Source organism: Sciurus vulgaris (genome assembly GCF_902686455.1).
Source record: "Sciurus vulgaris genome assembly, chromosome: 8".
In the NCBI taxonomy this organism is placed as follows: domain Eukaryota; kingdom Metazoa; phylum Chordata; class Mammalia; order Rodentia; family Sciuridae; genus Sciurus; species Sciurus vulgaris.
Window position 1 is genome coordinate 120,344,413 of NC_136468.1, and position 10,606 is coordinate 120,355,018.

Below are 10,606 nucleotides of genomic sequence, written 5' to 3' on the forward strand. Positions count from 1 at the left end.
ATTATGATAAGTGAAATAAGCAGAGAAGGAAATGATCTCCTTAGTTGTGAAATCTGAATCCATTAAACACATTGAAGCAGAGAGTAGAATGGTAGTAGCCAGGTGACTGGAGTTGGGGAAAATGGGCAGTTGCTCGTTGAAGGTTGCCAAGTTTCATTCATGCAAGATGAGTAATCTCTGGAGAGCTCATCTCCAGCAAGCTTCTGGAAGTTAGTAATATAGTATCCTGGATATGTGTCGAGATATTAGACAGTAAATGTTCTCCACACACATACAGAAGGTAAGTATATGAGCTGGTATGTGTGTTGATTAGCTCAATTGTGGCAATTGCTTCACAATGCTTATGTACATTCAAATACCACATTCTACTCCTTAAAATACACCATTTTTATTTGCAAATTTTACCTGAATAAAGATAAAAAATGTTGCAGCAAAAGCTAGATATTGGTTGTTTCTTTGTTTTATAATTAAATTATTTTAGAAAAACAATTTCACAATATTTGTGTATCCAAAAGACACTTAACTAAAACAAACAAAAACCAAAAGTAAATAGTAGAAAGATGTGTGGATTCAGGAGAGAGGAACAGGGGAGGAATAAGGGGAAGGAAAGTTGAAGTAGTGGGGATTCGATTAGAGCACATTCTATTCCATGCTTTTATACTTAAGTCAGAATGAATCCTGTTTTATGTATGATAAAAAGAACAAATTAAATTTAAAAACACCATCACCTATGGGTATAGTAAAATTTATATTTTGAAATAATTGATCATAAATTCATCCGGTCTTGTACAGCCCAGGAAAATCTCTTGCAAGCTCAACTCACAATTGAAGCAACAGACAGATCTTCTTCCAAATAATATTTTATTGAGTTTTTATTCATAGAAATTGGTTACAAAATTAAATAAAATTAATATTAAAGAAAAATTAAGTCCATCATACACATTAAAAATGCAAGACATTTCATGCAGATATGTAGCTTCCAATTAAGCCTTTGCACCAACTTTTTGAAGGAGAATTACATATAAATAAAATACACTTTGTCGTTCCCAAACTTCATAAATTTATACTGCAATTAATACAACTTCTCTTTATATTTTAGGTATGCCATCTTGCTCAATTAACATACCCTAAATCTGCAGTGCTTCAGAATATGGGGGAAAATTATCTAACACACTGATCATCTTGAAAACAATTAATTTGTGTTCAGGGCTAATTTAAGAAAAAAAATGTTATGGCTTACCAATTTTAGTAGGTTGAACTAAACATATGAAATACAAAATGAAATAAATCCTCCAGGGACATTTCTATTATTGACGAATACCAAATTTTCAAGTTTAGATTGACTAAAAAGCTGCAAGAAAAAAAGTGATGCTAATTAATATAGAACCTTTAAATCAATACTCATCATTAGAGATGGAAATTAAAACAAATAAAATAAATAACTTCAGCATTAACTAAAATATTTAATTTAGAAATATAGGTAACATTATTATAGAATAAGCCCTGAGAGTTTTAAAAATATAGGTAACAAAACCAATCCACCAGTGTCTGCTTTTGCCTTTGTGAGAAAAAGCTCTTTTGTTTTGATACAAGTTGTAAAAAAGTACTAATCAGTATATAAAAGGCATTTTGGCATTTTTATAATAATTTAAAAACAGCATGCATTTCTTGGTGTTCAATGGATGTTTTTATATACTTACGCGCCTTTTAAGTTTCTTTTATTTCCTTAAAAATAATTTTGGTTTTGTTTACCGATTTGCAATTCATTGCAAGTTCATCCATAAAGGTAATGAGAATTCCTTTCAACTATATGCCTGCCAAGTATTGAATGACACAAAGCATCATGGTTTTATTTTGTGTTTAAAAACCTCAGGTTTCAGATTTCCCTTGCTTGACAACACGGATTAGCTCCATGAAACCCTATCCTGCCTAAGATAAAGAAAAAATGCTCCCTCACTGTATGCAGAAATCACCCTCAACCACAAAGATGTTAATTTCAGTAATGATTCCCACAACCTACGGGACAACAAAGGTCTAAAGATTTATATTTAAGGTTTTCTTTAAATGAAAATGATGACATTTATGCTACCAGCTGATTATGTTCCTTCAAGCAAACTGCCAAAGAAATAAAGCAATCATAATCATCTGTGAAATTATTTAATAAGATTCTTTCTTCTCTCCAAAAAAAGTTCAAAACATTATTATTCATCTTTGTTTTCCAAGATATTGGAAACAGAATAACAAACACTGAGGAAAAAAAAAAAAAAAAAAAACAGAACCCCCTCCAATAAAGATCTGCTACAGGTAGTAATTTACAGCAGCATATCTAATCATTAACTCCATATATCAGGGAACAAAATTAGGGTTAAAATGAAATTACATGAATCCTTGCAGCTTAAAGATAGAGCATAGGTGATCACTTATCCTTGAATTTCATACTCAAGATTTTCCACATTAATACCATTGTGACAGTTTTTACTAGTACATGATTAACTAGAAAAATGCTTGCTTTTGTAATCCTGATAATCTACAAAAAGACATTATTGTAAACATCACACTAACAAATTGTATTCATTTCTAGTTTGAAATCATACATTTCAAATGGGCGTATTTTTATATTCCACTCTCGTAGCACTATGTTTTAAAAAACTTTTTTTTTTTTGCCTTACTTAAAATGTTGAGATGCCATACACTTCAAAGTGATCCATGATGAGTATGCTTTCATGCAGTCTTCCATTTAATGTGAATGACAATCTTAGGGGCTCCTCCCACAGGGTCAGATTCTCCAGCATCTCGGAGCAGGCCCCCCAGTGAGAGCCTTCCTGCACAGAACCAAGCTTCAAGTCCCTGAACCAGGGTGGTGAGTTCCTGCCCACAGGTTGCTTCAGGGACAGGACAGGGCAGCCAGGGACGTCCCCAAGCAGCCCGCAGCCCGGCCCACTCTAGCGGGAAGCGCCTTTCCAGGCTAGCTTCTTGGAGCAGACCGCCCAGTGAGAGCCTTTCCACAGAGAGCCAGCCACAAGTCCCCAAGCCAGCGGAGACCTCCGGCCCGCAAGCCTCTGGGACCAGGGCAAGGCAGTGAGAGACCTCTCCAGGCGGACCTGCCGCCCTCCCCCACTGGCCACAGGTTTTTTCCATGGGGTGATCCAAGATGGCGGACTAGAGGGTGACTGCATCTCCAGTTGCTAGAGAACCCAGATTCAAGAAGGGGAGGCATTGAGAGACTGGGACTAAAATAGAGTCACGGGGTGAGTCTCCCCCACCCGGTGAAGCGCTGCCCGGGAGGTAGGCCCGGATTCGGGTGGCTTAATAGAGTATGGTAGGGCAGCTAGAGTCTTCCCCAGGCAGCACTACTCACTCCCGCGGTGGGCTCCTCCCACAGGGCCAGATTCTCCAACATCAAAGAGCAGGCCCCCCCAGTGAGAGCCTTTCTGCACAGAACCAAGCTTCAAGTCCCTAAACCAGGGCAGCAAGTTTCTGCCCTCAGGTTGCTTCAGGGACCAGGACAGGGCAGCCAGGGATTTCCCCAAGCAGCCCGGAGTCCAGCCCATCCGGCGGGAAGCACCTTTCCAGGCTAGCTTCTCGGAGCAGGACCCCAGTGAGAGCCTTTCCACACAGAGCCAGTTCCAAGTCCTGGAACCAGTAGTGGGCCAGGGGCAGCTTTCCTTGGAAGCACTGCATTATCAAATTACTCCAAGACTTCAGGCTACTGAAGGCAGGAAAGTGATACACTGGAAATCTACAGGGACAGTATAAGCCAATAGAAGAATTCTGCAATATCACAAAGTACCACTGACATCTGACGAATATGAGAAAACAAGAGAAGAAAATGTCCCAAACAAACCTTGATACTATATCAATAAAACCCAATGACAGCACAGCAGAAGAAATGTCAGAAAGGGAGTTCAGAATGTACATAATTAAAACAGTCAGGGAAGCAAACGAGGAGATGAAAGAGAAAATGCAGGCATTGAAGGAGGAGATGAAAGAAGAAAAGCAGGCATTAAATGATTACATCAAGCAACAGTTAAAAGAGCAAATACGGAAAGTAGGAGATCATTTCAATAAAGATTTAGAGATTCCAAAAAGAAAAAAAAAAAAAAAAAAAACAGAAATCCTTGAAATGAAGGAAACAATAAACCAAGTTAAAAACTCCATAGAAAGCATAACCAATAGGATAGAACACCTGGAAGACAGAACCTCAGCTATTGAAGACAAAATATTTAATCTTGAAAACAAAGTTGACCAAACAGAAAAGATGGTAAGAAATCATGAACAGAATCTACAAGAATTATGGGATATCATGAAAAGGCCAAATTTAAGAATTATTGAGATTGTGGAAAGCTTAGAGAAACAAACCAAAGGAATGAACAATCTATTCAATGAAATAATATCAGAAAATTTCCCGAATCTGAAGAATGAAATGGAAAACCAAGTACAAGAGGCTTATAGGACTCCAAATATACAAAATTACAACTGACCCACACCAAGGCACATTATTGTGAAAATACCTAAAATACAAAATAAAGACAGAATTTTAAAGGCCGCAAGAGAAAGGAATCAAATTATATTCAGGGGGAAACCAATAAGAATATCAGCAGATTTTTCAGTCCAGACCATAAAAGCTAGAAGGGCCTGGAACAACATTTACCAAGCCCTGAAAGAAAATGGATGCAAACCAAGAATCTTATACCCAGCAACACTTACTTTCAGATATGACGATGAAATAAGATCCTTCCATGATAAACAAAAGTTAAAGGAATTTACAAAAAGAAATCCAGGATTGCAGAACATTCTCAGCAAAATATTCCATGAGAAAGATATGAAAAACAACAATGCAAATCAGCAACGGGAGGAACTAGCCTAATGGAAGAGCCAAATAAAGGGGAAACCAAATCATGTCAAAAAACAAAAATGAGATAAATGGCTGGGAATACAAATCATATCACAATAATAACCCTGAATGTTAATGGCCTGAACTCATCAATCAAAAGACATAGACTGGCAGATTGGATTAAAAAGAAAAATCCAACAATTGGCTGCCTGCAAGAGACTCATCTCATACAAAGAGATACCCACAGACTAAAGGTGAAAGGATGGGAAAAAACATACCATGCACACGGACACAGCAAAAAAGCTTGAGTATCCATCCTCATTTCAGATAATGTGGACTTCAAGCCAAAACTAGTCAGAAGGGATAAAGAAGAACATTACATACTGCTTAAGGGAAGTATAAATCACCAAGACATAACAATCATAAATATCTATGCCCCGAACATTGGCTCATCCATGTACGTCAAACAAATCCTTCTCAATTCCAGAAATCAAATAGACCACAGCAGAATAATACTAGGCGATTTTAACACACCTCTCTCACTGCTGGATCGATCGTCCAAACAAAAATTGAATAACGAATCCATAGATCTCAATAACACAATCAACAATTTAGACTTAACTGACTTATATAGAATGTACCATCCAACAAAGAATGAATACACTTTCTTCTCAGCAGCACATGGATCCTTCTCTAAAATAGATCATGTCTTATGCCACAAAGCTACTGTTAGCAAATACAAGAAGATAGAGATACTACCTTGTACTCTATCAGATCATAATGGACTGAAATTAGAAATAAATGACAGAATAAAAAACAGAAACTTCTACAATACTTGGAGATTAAATAATACACTATTATATGATGAATGGATAACAGAGGACATCAGGAGAGAAATAAAAAAAATTTTAGAAGTAAACGAGAACAAAGACACATCATATCAAAATCTCTGGGACACTATGAAAGCAGTACTTAGAGGAAGATTTATTTCATGGGGTACATTCAACAAAAAAAGTAGAAATCAACAAATAAACGACTTAACACTACAGCTCAAAGCCCTAGAAAAAGAAGAGCAGACCAACACCAAAAGTAGTAGAAGACAGGAAATAGTTAAAATCAGAGCCGAAATCAACGAAATTGAAACAAAAGGAACAATCGGAAAAATTAGCAAAATAAATAGTTGGTTCTTTGAAAAAATAAACAAAATTGATAAACCCTTACCCACACTAACAAAGAGAAAGAGGGAGAAAACTCAAATTACTAAAATTTGGAATGAACAAGGAAATATCACAACAGACACGAGTGAAATACAAAACATAATTAGAAACTATTTTGAAAATCTATACTCCAATAAAACAGAAAACCTCGAAGACATCAACAGGTTTCTAGAGACATATGAATTACTTAAACTGAACGAGGAGGACAGACACAACTTAAATCAATCAATTTCAAGCAATGAAATAGAAGAGGTCATCAAAAGCCTACCAACAAAGAAAAGTCCGGGACCAGATGGGGTCTCAGCGGAGTTCTACAAAACCTTAAAGAAGAGCTCATTCCAATACTCCTCAAAATATTCCATAAAATAGAAGAGGAGGGAACCCTCCCAAACTTATTCTATGAAGCCAATATCACCCTGATACCTAAACCAGACAGAGACACATCAAGGAAAGAAAATTTCAGACCAATATGCTTAATGAATCGATGCAAAAATTCTCAACAAAATTTTAGCAAATTGCATACAAAAATGTATTAAAAAGATAGTGCACCACGATCAAGTGGGTTTTATCCCAGGGATGCAAGGTTGATTCAACATCCGGAAATCAATAAATGTCATTCACCATATCAACAGACTTAAAGTCAAGAATCACATGATTATTTCTATAGATGCAGAAAAAGCATTTAATAAAATACAGCACCCCTTCATGCTCAAAACACTAGAAAAAATAGGGAGAGTGGGAACATTCCTTAACATTGTAAAGGCTATCTATGCTAACCATGGCTAATATCATTCTAAATGGTGAAAAACTGAAAGCATTCCCCCTAAAAACTGAAACAAGGCAGGGATGCCCTCTTTCACCACTTCTATTCAACACTGTCCTTGAAACTCTAGCCAGAGCAATTAGACAGACCAAAGAAATTAAAGGGATACAAATTGGAAAAGAGGAACTCAAACTATCCCTGTTTGCAGATGACATTATACATTTAAAGGAACCTGGAAATTCCACCAGAAAACTCTTAGAACTCATAAGTGAATTCAGTAAAGTAGCAGGTTACAAGATCAATGCTCATAAATCCAATGCATTTTTACACATAAGTGATGAATCTTCAGAAAGAGAAATTAGGAAAACTACCCCATTCACAATAGCATCGAAAAAAATAAAATACTTGGGAATCAATCTCACAAAAGAGGTGAAAGATCTCTACAATGAGAACTACACAATACTAAAGAAAGAAATTAAAGAAAACCTTAGAAGATGGAAAGATCTCCCATGTTCTTAGATAGGCAGAATTAATATTGTCAAAATGGCCAGACTACCAAAAGTGCTATACAGATTGAATGCAATTCCAATTAAAATTCCAATGATGTATCTTACAGAACTAGAGAAAGCAATTATGAAATTCCTATGGAAGAATAAGAAACCCAGAATAGCTAAAGCAGTCCTCAGTAGAAAGAGTGAAGCAGGGGGTATCGCAATAGCAGATCTCCAACTCTATTACAAAGCAATAGTAACAAAAACAGCATGGTATTGGTACCAAAATAGACAGGTAGATCAATGGTACAGAATAGAGGACATGGACACAAACCCAAATAAATACAATTTTCTCATACTAGACAAAGGGGCCAAAAATATGCAATGGAGAAAAGATAGCCTCTTTAACAAATGGTGCTTGGAAAACTGGAAATCCATATGCAACAGAATGAAACTAAATCCCTTTCTCTCACCCTGCACAAAACTCAACTCAAAATGGATCAAGGACCTCGGAATCAGACCAGAGACCCTGCATGTTATAGAAGAAAAAGTTGGTCCAAACCTTCAACTTGTTGGCTTAGGATCAGACTTCCTTAACAGGACTCCCATAGCACAAGAAATAAAAGCTAGAATCAACAACTGGGATAGATTCAAACTAAAAAACTTTCTCTCAGCAAAGGAAACTATCAGTAATGTAAATAGAGAGCCTACAGAGTGGAAGAATATCTTTGCCACTCATACTTCAGATGGAGCGCTAATTTCCAGAATCTATAAAGATCTCAAAAAACTCTACACCAAGAATACAAATAATCCAATCAACAAATGGGCTAAGGAAATGAACAGACACTTCACAGAAGATCTACAAGGAATCAACAGATATATGAAAAAATGTTCAACATCTCCAGTAATAAGAGAAATGCAATTCAAAACTACCCCAAGTTTTTATCTCACCCCAATTAGAATGGCGATTATCAAGAACACAAGCAAGAATAGATGTTGGCGAGGATGTGGGGAAAAAGGTACACTCATACATTGCTGGTGTGGTTGCAAATTAGTGCAGCCACTCTGGAAAGCAGTGTGGAGATTCCTCAGAAACTTGGAATGGAACCACCATTTGACCCAGCTATCCCACTCCTTGGCCTATACCCAAAGGACTTAAAATCAGCATACTACAGAGATACAGCCACATCAATGTTTATAGCTGCTCAATTCACTATAGCCAGATTGTGGAACCAACCTAGGTGCCCTTCAGTTGATGAATGGATAAAGAAACTGTGGCATATATATAGAATGGAATATTACTCCGCCATGAAGAATGATAAAATTATGGCATTTGCAGGCAAATGGATGAAATTGGAGGATATCATGCTAAGTGAGATAAGCCAATCTCCAAAAACTAAATGACGAATGATCTCACTCATAAGCGGATGAGGACATATAAGGGGGGGTAGGAGGGTTTAGTGTTAGGTTTAGGGTTAGGGATAAAGATGGTGGTAAGAATGGAGGAAGGAAGGACTGTATAGAGGGAAAAGAGGGTGGGAGGTGTGGGGGGGAAGGGAAAAAAATAACAGAATGAATCAAACAATATTGCCCTATGTAAATTTATGATTTTTAATTAAAATAAATAAATAATTAAAAAAAGACAATCTTAATTTCCCAATTACATTTTACTGATTAGTGACACAATTCAATTTAACATTTCATATAAATGAAATACCTGTGTTTTCTCGAACTTCAGCTGAATCAGAAAAAATAAAGTAAACCAATTTGGATGAAAAGTTAATAGATACATAGTTTATTATTTAGAGATTATTCAGTAAGAAATCAACAAATTCCCAATTCCACATGTTGAATGTAACAGAATCCTTAGACTTCTAAAAATAGCATATGCATTGCACATAAAACAATAAAAAGATTATTATGGACTTCAATACTATCAAGTCATTAATATGGTAGACTTGGGAGAATTTCATGAAGACAATAGAGATCAGGTTTTCTCAACTGAAAAACAATTGTGTGCTTCAATGATGAAGTATACATGAAGATTATTTCCTCAATTTTTACTTGTGTAATGAAAATATGTGTAGCATAATATAATTCTGAACAAAGCAATATTTTAAGAGAATAGATGCTATTTCTAAAGTTTATTAAGAATAAGAAAGATCACTGATTTGAGTTTGTGTCCTGTCATCACAGATAGTTGGTTTTGAGTTCTTTATCTCAGCATTTGTTCTTATTAAACTTTTCTGGGTGGCATCGCTTATCCCCATTATTGTGGCTTATGGACCACAAATAAGACACATTCATAGTAGTATTTCATCAGCAGAAAAAAAAAAGTTTTATATCTTCGTAACTCAATTCTGTGGGAAGTTTATTTGCCAAATTTTCAAAGTGCTAGAGCACAGGACCAAGATATATCCAAATTCCACCTGGCTTGAATATTTTCCATAATGCATCAATATAATCAATCACATTGTGTGTTCTGCCTATGAAGAAACACTGGCAATACATTTCCAAATATCGTATTCTGAATAAATCTCCTGATGTCATAGAAAAGTTAGAACTAGGAGGAAGACTGTGGGGGTCAATATCAGGGATAATGATGGGTCACATCTAATTAGCTGATCTGTTATTGCTAAACTGATGATCTGGAGATTAAAGTTTGTATTTATTAATTTCAGAACACCTGTTCAGAACAAAGTTGGAAGACAAAAGCATAAAGAAAAAACTCAATTCATATCCTTGACCAAAGTAACCTAGTACAGTTACTTACCAGTCCAATCTTCCTAGTCTAGCACCAGGTACTAGAATATTTTCTTTAGGAGGATCCCATCTGTCTTTTGGAAAATTAAATTTCTTTTATGATTGGCTGGTAGCAGGCATCTCTTTTTGCTGTCCCAGTTTCACTTCAGTCTCTCACAAAATATTTCATTGTGGATTATAATTTATCCATGTCAAATGTAGATGCTGGCATAATCTATCTATTCCCCTCATTAGGGGTTCAAGTGCAGTTTGAGATCCTAAATGAAAGAGATTTTGGTGGTCTCACTTCTACCCTCAATAGATTAAGGTTTATTAATCATAAACCACAATATAATTAAAGACCCTTTACTCAGAAGAGGACTAAAACTGAGCTGCTAGGGAGAGTGAACATGGTCTATTTGAAAAAAGGCAAGAAAGTCCCTCCAAGTCATTGATGGGACCACATGGAGAGGCTCACACGGTAGAGGCCCAACTGTAACTATCTTCCCCATATATTTATTAATTTTCAAAATTATGTGTGTGATCGTTCACATCGGTC